Below are 17,338 nucleotides of genomic sequence, written 5' to 3' on the forward strand. Positions count from 1 at the left end.
TGACTAAAAAAACAAAACAAAACAAAAAAACACTGATCAAGAACAGTCACCAGTATCACAGCTGGTTTATTTAGCATTTACTTGGGTGCAGGGAGGTAGTAGTAGGTGTAGTGTAGGGTGTTAACGAAGATGTGGCTCTTATCATCTTTGTAGTTTGCTCTGGCCCTCTTATTTGACCTGTCAAAGTAGGTTTGGTCTGGCTTGCCAAGATAGCCACTGGTTGCGCAAGATGGACCCGTTGAATAATGGCATTTGTTCTGGTCATGATGTGACCTTTCACGTCGATATGGTATTTTTCTGCTTGCGTTTTTCTAATCAGTCATTTTTCTTTTAAGCTCTGGCCCACCCATATCCTTTATATCTTCTTCAAGACGCTTTCTTTTAAACTGTGATTTGATTGGAAATGTCTCAGCATTTTTCCAGTGATTGGACCTGATGAATTGGGGCTGCTCCTCTGAGCTGAAGGGGGAGGGAACTTCTGTTAGGCAGGTTGTCTGGTGTCAGAGGTGGCCTGGTGCAGAGACCCACACACTTCTGTCCCGCTATCTGATGTCGCTGTTTTCTTTGTAATAAAGACGTTTATGTGCTCAAAGCAGGACTTGATGCTGCAAGACAGTGAATCATTCCATATGTTAAATTATTCAGTCAAAAGAAAACAGCATTTTCACATAAAGCAAGCTATAAAGTAATAAGTAATAAAATAAAGGACCTGATTATTTTTTATAACCTTATCACTATTTAAAGTTAGGTAATTGCTTAGATTTGCATGTTTTTTCTGCATTTTTGGTTTAGTTTCTGTTAAATGAATAATGATGCAGTGTGTCCAATATACGGTCTGTGGTGAAATGTATTGCATGTGTCCCCACTGAACCGTTAAGGGAGAACAGTCACTCTAAAGATAAAGTGTTGACTTACTAGGAGCTAAGGTGGTGCAAGCATGCAAGGTGGTGCATTCTTGCAAAGGGATGGTCCCGCACCTGACGGGGTGTCATCCGTTTTTCGGGATGGAGATGAAGCAAGTTTTTCACCATTTCAACAAACATCAGGAAATCAAACATTTCAGCAGTTTTATTTGCATAATCCTGATGCTCAGTGATCTGAAAGGTGAAGAAAGCAACAAAAGTCAACTAAATAGACTTATTTGAGTGTGTCATGTTCTCCATAAAAACATGTTCTTTTTTTGCCAACTAAATGGTCAAAAAGTATACTTACATAGAAGAGGTCATCCAGAGAACTTTATTTCTCTTGTCTCCATGAACCAAACCCCAGACACTTGGAAATATTGCTCAAGTGTCTGAAAAGATGGGGAACTTGTTAGCACATTGGATAAATGGGCACAACAAAATTTATATTTTACAATACATTAAAAATCAAGGGTTAGAAAATAAGTAAAATGCTAATAGGTTTAAAGATAGGATTAACCAGAGCAGTGATGAAGTGGTAGGTACTTTGACTTACCAGTGGTAGTTGTTGCAGGAATTTAACTCTCTGCAGAAAAAATGGGCGGTGTTTTGCCCACAGTCTAGCTTTTTCTCTCGGGGTTGCCCTTGGGTCTCCATTATGTAACTCAGATGTACCCAGCCGTAGATGTACCCAGAGACCATACATCTACGACTTCTGTAAACAGAAGCTCCAGAATAATCTCTAGAGACCTGATGGAGGGCAAAAAGAAATGATTGTCACATTTTTTGTTAATACTGACCATTTGGATAAGTATGAGTTAGACTACAGTTGAGAAACCCCTAACATAAAGCACAAACACTGAAGTGTGTGCGACTGTGTGAGGAAGAGATTAAATTTGATTCCAGCTACTTACTGGTAAGGACGGATCTTTGGCAGCTGAGGTTTCACAGGCCGGGCCGAAGTCAATTACTTTAATTCAGTATGGCTCTTGTTGATGTTTCACCAACATTACATTTTCTAATTTCAGGTCTGCGTGTATTGTTCCAGTAGAGTTGAGGTGACTAAGAGCTCTTGCGATCTGAAAGTTATCAAAGAATATGTCATGTTATGATAAAATTTTAAGAGTGTCCATTTTCAAAACAATTAGGGAGCTAAACATACGTGCATGATGATGGGACGAATTGCCTTTAAACTAAGCGGTTTGAAATTTCTTTCTTTCTTTCTTTCTTTCTTTCTTTCTTTTTTTCTCCCACTTTTGTCAAGATATTCAAACTCAAGACATAGACGTCCACTGTCTGTAAAAGACATTGAACTATACTATGTTTGATGGACTTACAGGCATTAAGTCTTCTCAGGGCAGTGAGGTAGAAACATAGGTTACAGATGGGTTTTACATTACTTTTACAGAAATAAACATTTCATAGGCATTTCATCACAGTCCTTACATCCACTGCACACATCTTTCTAACTGAAATTCTAGGTAGCAGTATTTACCTCTTGGTTTTTTAACGGGTCTTTTGGGTTCTCATGTTTCATTATTTTAATGGGTATAGTCTTTTTGTCAGCTATTCTGACACATTTTGCAACTGTGCCATAAGACCCTTCTCCAAAGAGTTACAATTTGGTACTTGGATCTGGAGGTGAGCCAGCCTCCGGGAACTAACTTGTCCTGGGCATATTTGTTGGAGGACGTCTGATGCCACCACAGGGATAAACACTAAATGTTAGAAGAGACAAGCAGATTTCAACTTAAAAAATTATAATGAAATACATTGATGGTAAATTCTAATAAGAACAGCAGAGGCTGTTAGAAGCCAGAATATTAGAAAAGTATTGTGCGTGTAAACATATATTATCTAGCACACACACATATATATATATATATATATATATATATATATATATATATATATATATATATATATATGTATATATATATATATATACACACACTTACACACACACAAAGATATAGATATATGAGAGAGAGTGAATTGAATTCATGATTTACTTAAAAATAATATTACACCATTATAACATCTGCATTAAGTGCTTATAGCTAACCAATTTTTGATAGCTGATTTACACATTAAATGTTTATGTATTTAACCTCTTGCTCAAGAGCAATGTAACCGTCCATGACGTCAAGTCTTCATGTCCACAAAGCTTTAGAATCTCAGCTAAATGCTCATAAAAACATTTCTACAACCACTAAACACCCCAAAAGCAAGCGATGATTAAAACAGCAGTTACGCAATTGCGAGACAGTCTGCTAAACACACACAACCGAGCCACGAATTCTCCCAACTTCATGTAACCGGGTAAACAAAGCCTGGCTAGCTAGCTTAGCTCTCCAGATTCCAAAACACCAAGTTTCACCACGCTCCGACCAAAATTCACTGAACCAGCTGCAAAAGAAGACAAAAACAACCAAGCATATCCGCTACGGCATCAATTTGCTTACCGGACCGGTTTCCTCTGTTGTTTTTCACTGGTAGCCGTTAGCCACTGTAGCTTCTAATAATGCACTGTAAAAAAAATTGTAATATAAAGTATTTTACTGTGTATTTTACAGTTTTGTGCTGTTTTTCTAGAATATCATTAAATTTACATAAATAGACTGTGATTTTACATTTCAAATGTAAAATAACATAAAATCACTGTAAATGTAATAAAACATAATTTTCTTGTTTTTTAAATGTATTTGTCTGTACATATGCATATTTAGATTGTTAAAATACATTCACAAATGTATCATAATTTCATAAATATTTGTCCGTTATTTGAAAGATTGAACTGTTAAATTCAAATGTAATACTATGGAAAAATATATGAAATGATTCTTATAAACTTTTTTCACATCAAATAATGTTATTTAGGGCGATCGTGGCTCAAGAGCTGGCAGTTCGTCTTGTAATCAGACGGTTGCCGGTTCGAGCCCTGGCTCGGACAGTCTCGGTCGTTGTGTCCTTGGGTAAGACACTTCACCTACCGCCTAATAGTGATGGCCAGAGGGGCCGATGGCGCGATATGGCCGCCTCGCTTCTGTCAGTCTGTCCCAGGGCAGCTGTGGCTACAACTGTAGCTTGCCTCCACCAGTGTGTGAATGAAAAGCGCTTTGAGGGTCTCGAAAAGCGCTATATAAATGCAATCCATTATTATTTAAACCAACTGTTAACTGTATATTTCTGTACATTTAGGTATTATTATTCATATTGCCGCATTCATTGACCTTGTTTATAGGTTATTTCATTGTTTAATCACATTAAAATGTTCCTAACTTAATTTTTAAACACACTTGAAAAAGGCAAAATCCCATGTAAAATTAGGGCAACAAACTGTATTGTCATTACTGAAATTAACCGTATTTTTATGAGAAAGTTATTTTCAGTTGTTTTATGGTATTATTTTGGCGCCCCAGCTGCCGGAATATTACTGTTTTTTTAGGATTTTTTTTTTTTACAATGTGGCGTATGGCGACGCTAACACGACACGATGGCCATTTTCTGCCCAGTTACAGACACGTGACTGGATTGCTTGGCCTTGCAAATTCTGATTGGTGGAACTGACATTAAGAAGACATCATTACCGCGATTGTCTTGGCTCAAACGATTAAAAAGAGGTGTTAATCATGAAAATTGGTCAATATAAGCCAAATTTACAGCCCCTCTGAGTTTAAAGCACCAGCCCAAGTCTTAGAAGAAGAAATCTTTGCACAGATGATGTTTATATGTTGATTAGTGATTTTCTGGATTAAAATGTGAACTAAAGCATATTTTTAAAGAGGTTATATGCTAAAAATTAAAAAATAAATTAGGCAAGGAAAAAGTCTACTTAATTTTTCTGTTCCAGCCTCTACATCTATTGAATTTTGTACACCTCTGTTGAAATCTCACAAGTGTTAGCTTTACTTTGATACCAAGACTGTTTACACAGAGAAATACTCCATTTATTTTGGGCATGTCATTTTTGAGCAGGAAGCTCAGAAAGCCCTTCAGGTAGCAACAGGTTAAAGCTCTTTTTTACCACATTTACAAGTTACAGCTTCTCTATTATCACGTGAGTATAATTTAAGAATTCAGATTGTTACTATACACTATGTCCTGCATCTCCCTGTGCGCACACATGATTTTAATTAGGTTGAGAGAAACGGACAGGAAAGATTCGCACAAGCCTCAGCACACCTTGCTCTTTAAAGCACCAGATTGTTCTTGACTACTCCAATAGGGCATCCACTAATTGGTTTTCCATCTAGTGTATTTTACAGTTCCTCTCTTTGAGTCAGAATAGATGATTTGAGTCCATGAATTGAATTAGAGCTAATACAAAGTACACTAAGTGCAAGTTTATCATGTATTTTCTTAGTGCCATCTCTCTGCAGGAATTTAAGTCTAGAAAAATGTGAATAAGAGCTGTAAAGCAGCAGTGACAGTATTATTTAAACATGCAAATATAAATATATATTGGACATAGATTTTTAATTCTCTTGTAGATTTGTTGCTGTGTTTGAGATCGTTGTCCTTTGAGCTGTTGGACAAATGGGCTCACGTTTCACTCTAGAATTCTTTGGTATACAGAGAAGTTCGTGGCTGACTCAATGATTGCAAGGTGCCAAGATCCTGTGCCTACAAAACAAGCTCAAATGGTCATCCATCCACCAGCTGGCACAGCTGGCATAATGTAGTTAGATTTTGGGGTTTTTTTTTACAGGCTTACGAAATCTTTCTTTTGCTCGTGATGTTCAACGTGATCATTAAAATCATAAAATTCATTCCAAAAATAACTGAAAACCAAAAAAGATCATCATTTCAATCCCAAGAGGAAACAGAAACCCAATGTTACAGCTAGTGTCTAAAAAAAGAACTGCCAAAAACCTTTGTAACTTTATAAGCTGTCAGTTTGCATAAAATATTATCAAGAAATACAAACCTGGTGATGTTCTATACAAGATTATATAATAAATATAAGTGAAAGACAGATCATCTCCTCCTGGCATAATGTCCTTCAAAAGCAATTAAGCGTGTTTGAATCGATGCCCACACATAAAAATTAATATTTAATGGTAGCTCAAAGCAACGCTGTTTTTTATGGCTATAACAGTAACATCAATATTGATCTACCGCAGCGGCATGTCTTCGAAGACTCCTCAGATTTCCCTGAAAACTCCTCTGAGCATTGCCAAATTGGTCAGAGACCAATGAATTCATAAAGGAAAGCTAGCAGTTGGACATATTATGGCACACTGTCTCCAGAGAGTCTGTCTTCCCCACTGCCTCAAGAGTAAATGAAAATGATGCTACAGCGAAGCAAGCAAACAGAGGAGGGTGTTATTATTGGTTTTCAAAAATGGCATATGTTCAAGGGTTAAAGGGGAATGGAACGACCCAAAACAGAGTCCCAGTTTAAGTCTGCTGGTGCTTTTGGTTGATACCACAGACCATATGATCCTGCCTGCACACACCCTTTTCCCATCTCATCCCTGTGCTGTGTTCATGGTTCAGATGTGAAGATGTTTTTGGCACTTCTGCACCCAAGTTAGCACTACAGAAATTAAGTGAGCATAATCTGAGCAATTTTTTAAAAAGTCATTTCAAATTCAGCATTTCAAACAGCTCAGCAGGCATGACACACAAACTCACCTCTGTTCTCCTTCTTAGAGGTTAACACAGAGTCTGAGATGGGGAATGATGTAAGAAAGAGAGAACGTGAGGGGAAGCTGAGAGATTGATTTTGAAGGTAAAGTCTTCTCAGCAAGTGTGATTTGATAAACTAGAAATGTACATGTCATGTTTTTTTTTTTTTAAATCAGATATTTGGATCTGTACATGATGTATTTTGAAAGCAAATTAAATGATAATAATTCAATTTGTATCCAGAGTTTATATTAGATACTTCAAAGTGGGTAGTTTGAAGTGTTGTGGTTTACGGTGATAAACTATGTTAGAAGGGTGCAGGGCAGAACTCTGCTATTGCTGCTAGATTAGGTCCTGGGTAGCATCAGAGACATTATAACAGAAGGAGCACACGGCACTCGATACTGCAAAAATAAATATAAGATGCACAACAAAGATAAAAAATATACATTTTAGATAGTCACATACAACATGGCAACGATTGTGCCACTTTGAGCTTATCAGCCAGAGCTGAGGGGCTCCTAACCCTGAACTGTCAGGCTGTCCATCAGTATATGTCAGAGCCAAGAAGCGCTTTACATGTCATATGAAAAACCAAGTTTTCACAGGACTCTGTGCAGTCCTTGACATACTTGACATCCTCGTTTTAGAGAGAAGGGGCGTCATGTTTATGGCTTTAAAGCTTCAAAACTTTCTTTTTCTCATGATGTTGAAATGTGATCGTAAAATATTAAAATCCATTCCAAAACTGCCTGATAACCAAAACAAAGCAGTGTCCTTGTTTACAGAATGTCATAAAGGCTTTTACATAGGATTCACAATCTTTGTAGTCTTGCATAGATATACTGTATACAGTGTATATGCAGTACAGTCTATGCAAAGTCTGCACTTTATTGGTTCCCCTTTTTGTTTTTTATGAAGCATTAAACAGCATTAAAACTTGTCACTTTGTAAGCTGTTAGTTTGCAAAAAAAAATATTAACATGTACTAACCTGGTGGAGCACCTTGAAGGCGACTGTTATTTGGATTTGGTGCCGTATAAATAAAACTGAATTGAATTGAATTGACGTGCTATACAAGACTCCATAAGAAAGAAAGTATCAGAGATAGACAAATCACCTACTTCTGGCATAATGCCCTTCAAAAGCAATTAAGTCTGTTTGAATCAATGCCCACATATAAAAAATAATATTTAATTTAATAGCACCTCAAGGCAACGCTGTTTTTTGTAGATATGACAGTAACATCAATATTGATCTTCTACAGCGGCATGTCTTCGAGACTCTCTAGATATCCCTGAAAACTGTTCTGGGCTTTACCAAGTTGGTCAGAGACCAATGAATTCATAAAGGAAAGCGAGCAGTTGGACATACTAGGACACACTGTCTCCAGAGAGCCTCTTTTCCCCGCCGCCTGGAGAGTACATCAACATGATGCTACAGCGAAGCAAGCAAACAGAGAAGGGTGTTATTATTGGTCTTCGAGAAATAGGATATGTTCAAGGCCAAGGGAGCTCAGAATTCAGAGGCAGACTGATTACAAACTTGGAAACATGCCCCTGCTTCATCTTTGAAGATGGGATTTTATAAATCTAAGACACAGAGCAAGGAGGGAGAAGTGTGAGCAAGTAGTGGCAAGATAGGCGATAGACTATCGGCATAAACATACAGAACATATATATGCAAATAAAAATAAGTAAGGAAGCTACATTATTCTGGAGCTTCACTAAAGTGGCTTTGCATTATTCACAATTCAGGGTTATTGCCTTTTTTGTTAAAGGTTCTCTACAACCACTCTCTCTTTCTACTGACATCCCTTATCTGGCTTGAAGCTTTTTAAGAAACTTACGAGTTCCTGTTCAGATTATCTAAATGAAGTTTTAGGAGGCAGAGATCCCTGTCCGATGTGTGTGTCCCATACACCGCACTATTACAGGAACACTGGTTTCATTAACATTTGAACAACAACGCTGACTGGGAGCCATTAATCACTACAGGAGTCTCAGTCATGGTGGCCTATTAATACTCCATTCTTTGCAACACAAACACTGCAAACAACATTATGCACAAGAGTCCAAGTCTGAACACCGTGTAGCCGAAATAATAATAATCAAAAAACCCTGAATAAAATATGTGAGATTAAGATTAACAGCAAGTGTTTGTATTACAAAAATCAAGTACAGTTTTTATAAGTATGTACAACCACACTCCTCAGTAAGTAACTCAATATAAGTGTTTACATTATTAAAAATGAAGTTTAATTATTTTAATTAATAAAGAGAAAAGGGCCTTCTTTGTTTTTATTTTGTAATGATGTGAGATAAATTTCCCATTAGTTTTAAAATCAGTGAGCATTAAACACATTTAAAATGGCAAAACATTTTAGTTGGACACACGTGAATCCTTTACAGAATAATCTGCTGTTTCACCTCCTTGTTCCACCTTTTGGGGCTAATGTTGTTCAACAATCAGTACAGCAATTTTCACACATGGCATTGTTGCTGTAATTCTTTATTAATCAGTGGCAGGTGTTCCCTTCACAGCTGGTTAACTCGAGCTGATGTGAAAGGCTGTCAGGCTTCATTGTCTGCCATTGGCTGTTCCAGCCAGCGGCATAGAGCTGACTTTCTGTATTCTTGCTCCATCACATAGTTACACCGAAGCTAACTGGCCACCTGCATGCTTTTGGGCTACAGAGGCCTCATTATGGTCCCCATTTTCACAGTTACAGTATCTGTTGGGGTTGCCTGTTTGTTGCTGCTGTCTTGTCTGTTGTGCGGACATGAAAGACACTTTAAAATAGAATATATGAGAGATGTAGCACTTGTTTATACGTGCGTTAGGGTTGTGTATTATCCAGATGAACAATATGATCACACAGTTTTGACAAGAGGGTCGATATTTGTGCTCAGTCTAATTATAACAGTCTGAATTAAACTGGTGGATCAGTCAACATGATACATGGCATACATTAATGAATAGTGTAAGAGTAACTACTGTATGGGTGTGTGATGCTTGTGCTGGTTGCACTGGCTGTGTGCTGTATTGAAGCTACTGTGTTAATATGGTGTGCTAGTATCACATATCGCATAGATAACTCCTGATTAAAACAGTGGTACAGCAAAACATATCCAATGACATGCACTCAACAACCACTTCAACTCCTTTTTGATGCAAATACCTAATCAGCTAATTGCATGGCAGCGATTCAGTGCATTTAGCCATGTAGACATGCACAAGACAACCTGCTGAAATTCAAACCGAGACTTTGTGACATGGTTATTTGGTGCCAGACGGGCTGGTCTGAGTATTTCAGAAACTGCTGATCTGCTGGGATTTTTCCACACAACCAACCCTGGGGTTTACAGAGAATGGTCCAAAAAAGAGAAATTGTCCAGTGAGTGGCAGAGGGAAAGTGTGCTGAGCAAAAAATGTCTTATTGATATCAGAGGTCAGAGGAGAATGGCTAGACTGCTTCAATCTTGATAGGAAGGCAGCAGTAACTCAAATAACCGCTTGTTACAACCAGAGTATCTCTGAATTCACAACAACCTTGAAGCAGATGGGCAGCACCAGTAGAAGACCACAGTGGCGCCGCTCCTATCAGCTAAGAACAGGAAAACAAGGCTACAATTTATACAGGCTCACCAAATTTTGACAATAGGGGATTGGAAAAACATTTTCTCCTGTGATATCTAGATTGTAGGGTCAAAATTTGACATAAACTCCATAAATGCATGGATCCAGTCTGCACCAATCAAGTGCAATGTTGTGGTGGTGTAATGTTGTGGGGGATATTTACTCTGCACCCTTTAGGACCTTAAAACCAATTGAGCGTCATTTAAATGCCACAGCCTACTGCTGCTGCTGGCCATGTCTATTCCTTTATGACCACAGTGTACTCATCTTCTGATGGCTGCTTTCAGCAGGATGAAATGTTATGTCACAAAGTTCGTATAATCTCAAACTAGTTTTTTTTTAAACATCACAATGAGTTCACTGTACTCAAATGGCCTCCACAATAAACAGATCTCAATCCAATAGAGCACCCAAAAGACCCAAAAGTGGGTCCAATCTGGTATCAGGAAGGCATAACTAATGAAGTGGCCCATGATTGTATGCTGCTTAAGTCTAACCAACAACCATAGCATCTGTGCTACACTGCAAGCCTTTAAAATTGAAATATGTGCAATAAAACCCCATCATCTGCAAGACTTTTCTCTTTACTGGCACTGTATTATAAGTGGACACGACCAACTTACCAACTGCTCATGTGGATCAAAAGCATCAAGAAAAACAAATTCACCACTTTTAGCCTTAAGGGGTTCTGTATTTAGCACTGCTCAAAATGTAACTTCATCATTTCAAGTTAAACATTTCTTGCCTGTGGCTCAAATCAGCTCAAATGTGTAAACAACTCCGCGGCAAAAAAGAAATCAAGGTTTTTAATGAATGCCGTTATATCGCTAAACACCCATTTTCAGTACTGCATGTTCTATACACAATAGTATTATGAGTTTGAGCTCCCTTCAGCAGACAGCGTATGCCAGCGTATTTTCGTTTTTCCAAACCTCAGTTTTAAAAATGTTAAACTCTGAGAAAAGACAATGGCCCGCGGAATGGTCGGAGATTCTGGCAGGTCGTTTTAACTCGACTGTGTTTCAATCTGTTTATAGCTTCATCGCAGTGAGGAAGGCGAGTGTGTTGTACAGAAATCACAACGACAACACTGTCATTGGGAGCTTGTACGCGTGACGGTACCTGGCAGCAACTCTAAAGCTTTACTGGTGAAGCTGTTTATTTTGTCACAACAGTACTTGCTCGTCGCTGTCAGGAAACACAAATACTGCACAATCTGCACCAACGCATGAAGAACATATATTCCCCTTTCCACACGATGATGTCAGCCCCCTCGCCCCGTCAGATACATTTCAGTTTGAGAAACTTCACAAAACAAGGCTACCTGAAAATAGGTTGTTTCTGAAATGTTGTGCACATCAAGCACACACTCTTCTTTTCTGCTTTACTGGGTCACAGGTAATTTGCCTTTTCACAGAACAGTGTGGCTTCGTAAAATGATTCCGGCACTCCCGCTGCTCATTCCCCAAAACCTACATATTTTGCAGCTTATGATTTTCTATCACAAAGCACTAAAAATACAGTCTTCAGCCATCAAGTTGTGGTGCTGATGCAGCATGCAGGCATCGCTGGCTGTGTGGAGCACAAGCCTCCATAGAGGCAGCGTTCCCTCAGATGTATTTGAATAAGACATGATGCCAGTTTATTTTTGTAACATTCCCCACCCCAGACTGTTGGCAGGCAATGGAGTTGTGACTAAACCGTCTTCCAGTTTCCATATCAGGCGAAAATAAATAAAATACAGAGTCTGTGTCACTGCAATTTAGTTCGAAATGAATTGAGTAAATCACATACCAATACACAGAACATTAAGCAGAACGCTGCATTGTGAAGCGCAGCAGTGGTGTACCACCGGGGGATGGATTTGTGGACGATGCACATCCAAACTAGAGTTCACTGTATTATACTGGCACACTTTCCCTCTGCAGCAATTTCAGCCCCGGCTCTTTGATGTTAAATTATGAATAGATGTCACACAAGCAGAGTGCTCACTGAGGGTGTCTTTGGCAAAGCATTTCTGTAAGGCTTTTGACTCTTAGACCCTGTCCAAACTGCTTTAAACCTGGGTGACTGTCACTGAGTGTCGCTGGTGTCAGTGGAAGAAGTATGGTGAAACCATAAAGAGGAAAGAAAATGTGGCATTGCTGTAGCATATTAACCAAAGTGATCTCGTCTTCCAGGTGTGCACTTGCTATTTCCTGACTCTGTGAGTGGACAAGACAGAGGAAGAGGAAGAGGAGAAGGAAATGGTCGGCTGATGTGTCATGGAGGATGTCAACGCTAGGTAGCCCATCTAGTCTCCAGTGTGGCTTTCCCAGCCGCGCAATGATCCAGTTCTAACTGTGGGTGAGCTCACTTTTTTCATTTGTTACACACTGCTCAAAAAATTACAGGAGCACTTTTTAAATATGAGTATAGCATCAAGCCAATTAAACGTCTGGGATACTGATCTAGTCAGATCTAGTCAAGCAGCAGAGGGGGTTGTTAATCGGTTTCAGCTTTTTTGATTTCTTTTTTGCCGCAGAGTTGTTTACACATTTGAGCTGATTTGAGCCACAGATGAAATTAACAATTGGTGCACTAGAGGGGAGACAATGGGACAACCCCCAAAACAGGAATGGTTTTACAGCTGGAGGCCAATGACATTTTTTCCCTCCTTATCATTTTGAACTGTTTCTTTACTAGTTTTGCATTTAGCTAACGTCAGTGTCCCTACTGCTAGCATGAGGCGATATCTGGACCCTAAAGAGGTTACACAGGTAGTCCAACTCCTCCAAGACAGCACATCAATGTGTACCATCGCGAGAGGGTTTGCTGTCTCTCCTAGCACGATCTCAAGAGAATAGAGGAGATTCCAGGAGACAGGGAGCTACTGGATAGTTACTGGATAGGGCTGTAGAGGGTTCATAAGCCATCAGTAAGACCAGTATCTGCTCCTGAGAGTTTGACATCCTCTAGTGGACCCTGTGCTCACTGCCCAGCACTGTGATTGGCATTTGCCACATAATACCAGAACTGGCAGATCCACTACTGGCACTCTGTGCTTTTCACAGATGACAGCAGATTCACTGTAAGCAAAACTGACAGGCGTGAAAGGGTCTGGAGAAGCTGTGGAGAACATGCCTGTAACATCATTCAGCATGACCAGTTTGGTGGTGGTTCGGTGATCAGTCTGTGGAGGGACGCACAGACCTCCATAGCTTGGCTAAAGCACCCTGTGTGCCATTAGGTATCAGGATAAAACCCTTGGACGATCGTCAAACCCTACTTTGGTTCAGTGGTTCCTCCTGGGGCACAACTAGTGGAAATAGTATGCAGGCAGCCCCTGGAGGATTAAGGAATTGATACCACTGACTGCCCCCCACAGTCGCCTGACCAGTACCAATAGAAGACCTCTGGGGCATTATGTTTCAGTCTTTTCCAATGCTCACAGATTGCACCTCAGACTGCCCAGGAGCTGCAGTCATGCCCTGGTCCAGATCTGGGACAAGATTCATCATGATACCATCTGCGGTCTCAAATAAGGGCATGCCCTGGTGCTGTAAGGCATGTGTACAACCACGTGAAGCTCTACAAACTACTGAATACAATTTTGAATTTTTTGCAATGAAATTTTGGCCAAATGGACTAGCCTGCTACATTGTTTGTTTCTTTTTGATTCCCAAGGTGTCCTTGAATTTAGCCCTCTGCAGGTTGAAAATTTTCATTTAAATCAAATCCTGTGAAATACTTTTGTTCCTAACACATTACCCAGACCATATCAGCGTAGATACCAGCACTGATGTATTTTTCCATGGATATCTGATGTGTTTTAAAAGTGTTCCTTTAATTCTTTTGAGCAGACTCCTGGCAACAATGTTTTTAAAGGCCTACCCAATTTTTTCATCCAGGTCAATTTTCTAAAATAAGCACGTATTTCTGAACCTGTAAAAAGAGATCATTAATGTTTCCTGTGGCTCTGGAGGAGCTTTGTTAAGTCTGAGAAAATTAGCCTGATGATGTTATGCAGTACAATTAGGGACTGTGTTACAAAAGATGTGCTGTTAAAAAAAAGGAGAAAAAAAGAAATGATGTATAATTTCCAGGCAAAAATGGGCTCTAAGCAAAGATATTAAAGTCTGGGTCTAACGTTCGATCAGAGCCTCACACTTGAATTGAAGGTGAGCTGTGATGAATGTTGCTGTTGTCAACTTTGTAACACTGCTCTACAATCACAGTGTTTTTGTAGTTCCAAAAATAGACTGGCCTTTGTTCTGTGGAATGATATGATAGCCATCATTGTAAATTCGACATAGACAGAGACACTACAATTTCGGAGGGCATCTAAGCAAGGCCAAGAAATCCATTCAACTTAAACGTAAACTGTAGCAGTAATGTTTGACTATTGGATGTCTTATATTGAGAAAAGATTTACATGATGAGTTTAATCACAAGCTTTTTCCTCTAGAGCAGAGATGTCAAACTCATTTTACATGGCGGGCTACATACAGCCCATTTTGATTTTTTGTGGGCCAGACCAGTGAAACTCCCTTTTCTGTCAGTGTAGATAAATTTAACTACACATTTAATCAATGAGATAGCTTCATTTAAGAAAAAACAAGTGCAATCTTAACAATACGTCTCATTTCTGCTACACGATAAAGAAATGCTGTTGTAATAAATGTCAGAAATCTGTCAGCACAACTCTTTGAGCTTAAATTATACGAATTAAAGATGTAAAATTACAGAAATCTGTCATTTAATTACATTGGTGTTGTATGAATGGCTATGGGGAAGGTACTGATGTGATACCAAGTAACCACAGGGTCAGTATTGCCGATGCACACACTGATCCTTATAAAATATAAAAGCAGCTGTAGGAGAGAGCAGTGTGTCGTGATTTATGAGATGAGTCATCAATTTGCAATTAAATTTGTTTTAATGACCACTAAATTCCTGTGAGTTTTACTTTTCACAATAACGAGATAACTCATTAAAATGCAGCTTTCAGCTTTTCATGTATTTTGAAACTGGGGTTTTTTCTAGATCTGTAAATGTGGCTGTCTGTTAAGGACTTTGGATCAGTTACTTTTGTTTAAATGTTCTATAGGATATAAACAGTACACTTTAAAATGCTCAGACATTTTTATAGACGATAGAAACGTGTATCTAGTATCAAGAGCTAGTATCTAGATCCTAGTGCATAGTATCAATCTGATGCCAATACCAGTGCTGGTATCAATGCCATCACTATTGAGATTGATCTGCCCACCTCTTCTTACTGTTCTTTCAGTATTTCTTAGTAATTTTCCTTTCCACTTAAACAGAAATAAGTACATACAGGTTATATCAGTAAGGAAGCTGATTAAATATTGACCGATAACTAATCCCAAAGGGGTGGGATTAAATACGTGTGTACTTCTTCTCACTCCTTTTCGATATGTAACTAAATCAGAACAGATGAAGCAATATTGAAATGTATTTTGCTTTATTTTTTATAGCATTTTTTCTTCTTTTCTTTGCTAAATGGATTTTGTATATTCTTTACATGATCGAAATAAATTAACAAACAAACATACATACAGCTTTGCAGCGCACATTTCTTAACCTGAAAAAAGAGCATGAGTAGAGTCTGCGTCAAAAGCGTTTATACCTAAGGCTTGGCCATTAATAGTGTATTTATTTACAAAGCTCAACGAACATAATTGGCATATACAATTACATTAAGCCACAATATTCTGCCACCGTCCCCAGCAGTGGGAGCAGGATCGCTCTGGGAAATGCGATGACTTGTTCTCTCTCGTGTAAAGCTGAAATGAATGCGCTGAACACCTGTGCCCACATTATGGCTGTTTTAGTCTTTGTTTAATTGAGCAGATCACTTAATAACTGCATTTCCCAGTTAGGGCTCAGCATAATACCACAAGCATTTTAAGTATAAGAGACAGACCCTGGGAGAGATGGGCAGGACTGCTGACCTTAAATTTAATGTAAATGGTCAATGAAGAACAATAATAATAGAGGTATGAAATATAATGATTGAATGCAAAACAGAAAGACTAAATAAAACTTTACATTTATGAAACATGACTTTATGTTTGTGGAGACAATATCGATTCAATTAAGTGCTCATTTAGCACTTCTACACAAAATTCCTGTAAGACTTCAGACAAGCTGCTGAACAAAAATAGCTGGAGGGAAGGAAATTGGTGTCATTCATGAATCATGATTGTTGTGCTTAAAATGTTAATTGATAAAATTGTGTTTTAATGGTAGACGGTACTAACTACACAATGGTTTAATTGATCATGTACTTACATTTGAGTTTGATTGGCTATACCCTGTGATGAAGAGCAACTATCCAATGAGAAGTTAGGAACCATAATTAGGCACTTGTTTCATTGCACTGAAATCACAACCTTTAGCTTTATGGCCCAAATTTGGGAGATGCCAGAAGTTATTTATTAATTTGTATTTAGTTTTATTTTTCTTTCTTTCTTTTTTAGAAGTTATTTAGATAAAAAAGCATACATTTTCATCTAAGGTGGCTAATTCGGTTTCTAAGGTGCAATCATCAACTATGAGTAAATCATACACAGAAACACATACGCATACATAGATATGTACTAGTTAATATAAATGACATACTAATAAAAAAAGGTCTACTGGTATGACTACTCACCAAAACTAGAGCAAGGGCTTCTTTGTCTGTTAACCTTAACCACACAGGAAGTCAGATAATTGCATTCAAATTGCTTCAAAACGCACCAACAGTACAAACCAGGTTGAAGCGTCCAATTTAGGGACTCAGTTTATCCTTAGACAGATGATTACATGCTACAGCCTCCTGTGCCAACATCCATATGTCAGTCATTAGCCAACCCCCTAATAATGTAAGCTTTAAGTCTTGATAAAATTTGAAAATCTGCATTTTGTTCCCCTTAATATTATTATTGTATTTTAAACGGAGAAGGGAAAAACAGCCCATCTAGCAACAATGTCCACTGGAACCCTGATACAGCGTTAAAGCTTGTATAAAGATAAAATATAAGTAGGTGTAAATATAAAAATTTAAGACAGAAGAAATGACAAAACCAAACACAGCATACTAATTAACACCATTCAAAAACGGCAGAACAGGATCTCTCCAGATGCAACACATTTGCCATTTCTCCCATCCAAAG

At 38.4% G+C, this 17,338-nt stretch overlaps 1 protein-coding gene and 1 long non-coding RNA gene across 7 annotated transcripts in view; one reads left to right on the forward strand and one right to left on the reverse strand.

Annotated features, from left to right (window-relative positions):
* Positions 1-17,338, forward strand: part of b3gat1a (beta-1,3-glucuronyltransferase 1 (glucuronosyltransferase P) a) — an 86,041-nt gene that overhangs the window by 52,533 nt on the left and 16,170 nt on the right. For 5 of the 6 annotated variants that reach the window (XM_039598274.1, XM_039598278.1, XM_039598279.1 and 2 more), the window contains one exon: positions 12,356-12,521. The gene's annotated coding sequence lies outside the window, so the exon portion shown is untranslated. The remainder of the gene's footprint in view (positions 1-12,355; positions 12,522-17,338) is intronic. The other variant, XM_039598276.1, reaches the window with a different exon arrangement.
* On the reverse strand, positions 928-3,430 carry LOC120432903. Its single transcript, XR_005608181.1, has 6 exons — positions 3,368-3,430; positions 2,398-2,620; positions 1,817-1,981; positions 1,459-1,652; positions 1,213-1,294; positions 928-1,097 (listed from the first exon to the last, which is right to left on the reverse strand). It is a non-coding gene; the product is annotated as an uncharacterized LOC120432903 (long non-coding RNA).

Source organism: Oreochromis aureus, linkage group 14 (genome assembly GCF_013358895.1).
Source record: "Oreochromis aureus strain Israel breed Guangdong linkage group 14, ZZ_aureus, whole genome shotgun sequence".
Classification (NCBI taxonomy): Eukaryota; Metazoa; Chordata; class Actinopteri; order Cichliformes; family Cichlidae; genus Oreochromis; species Oreochromis aureus.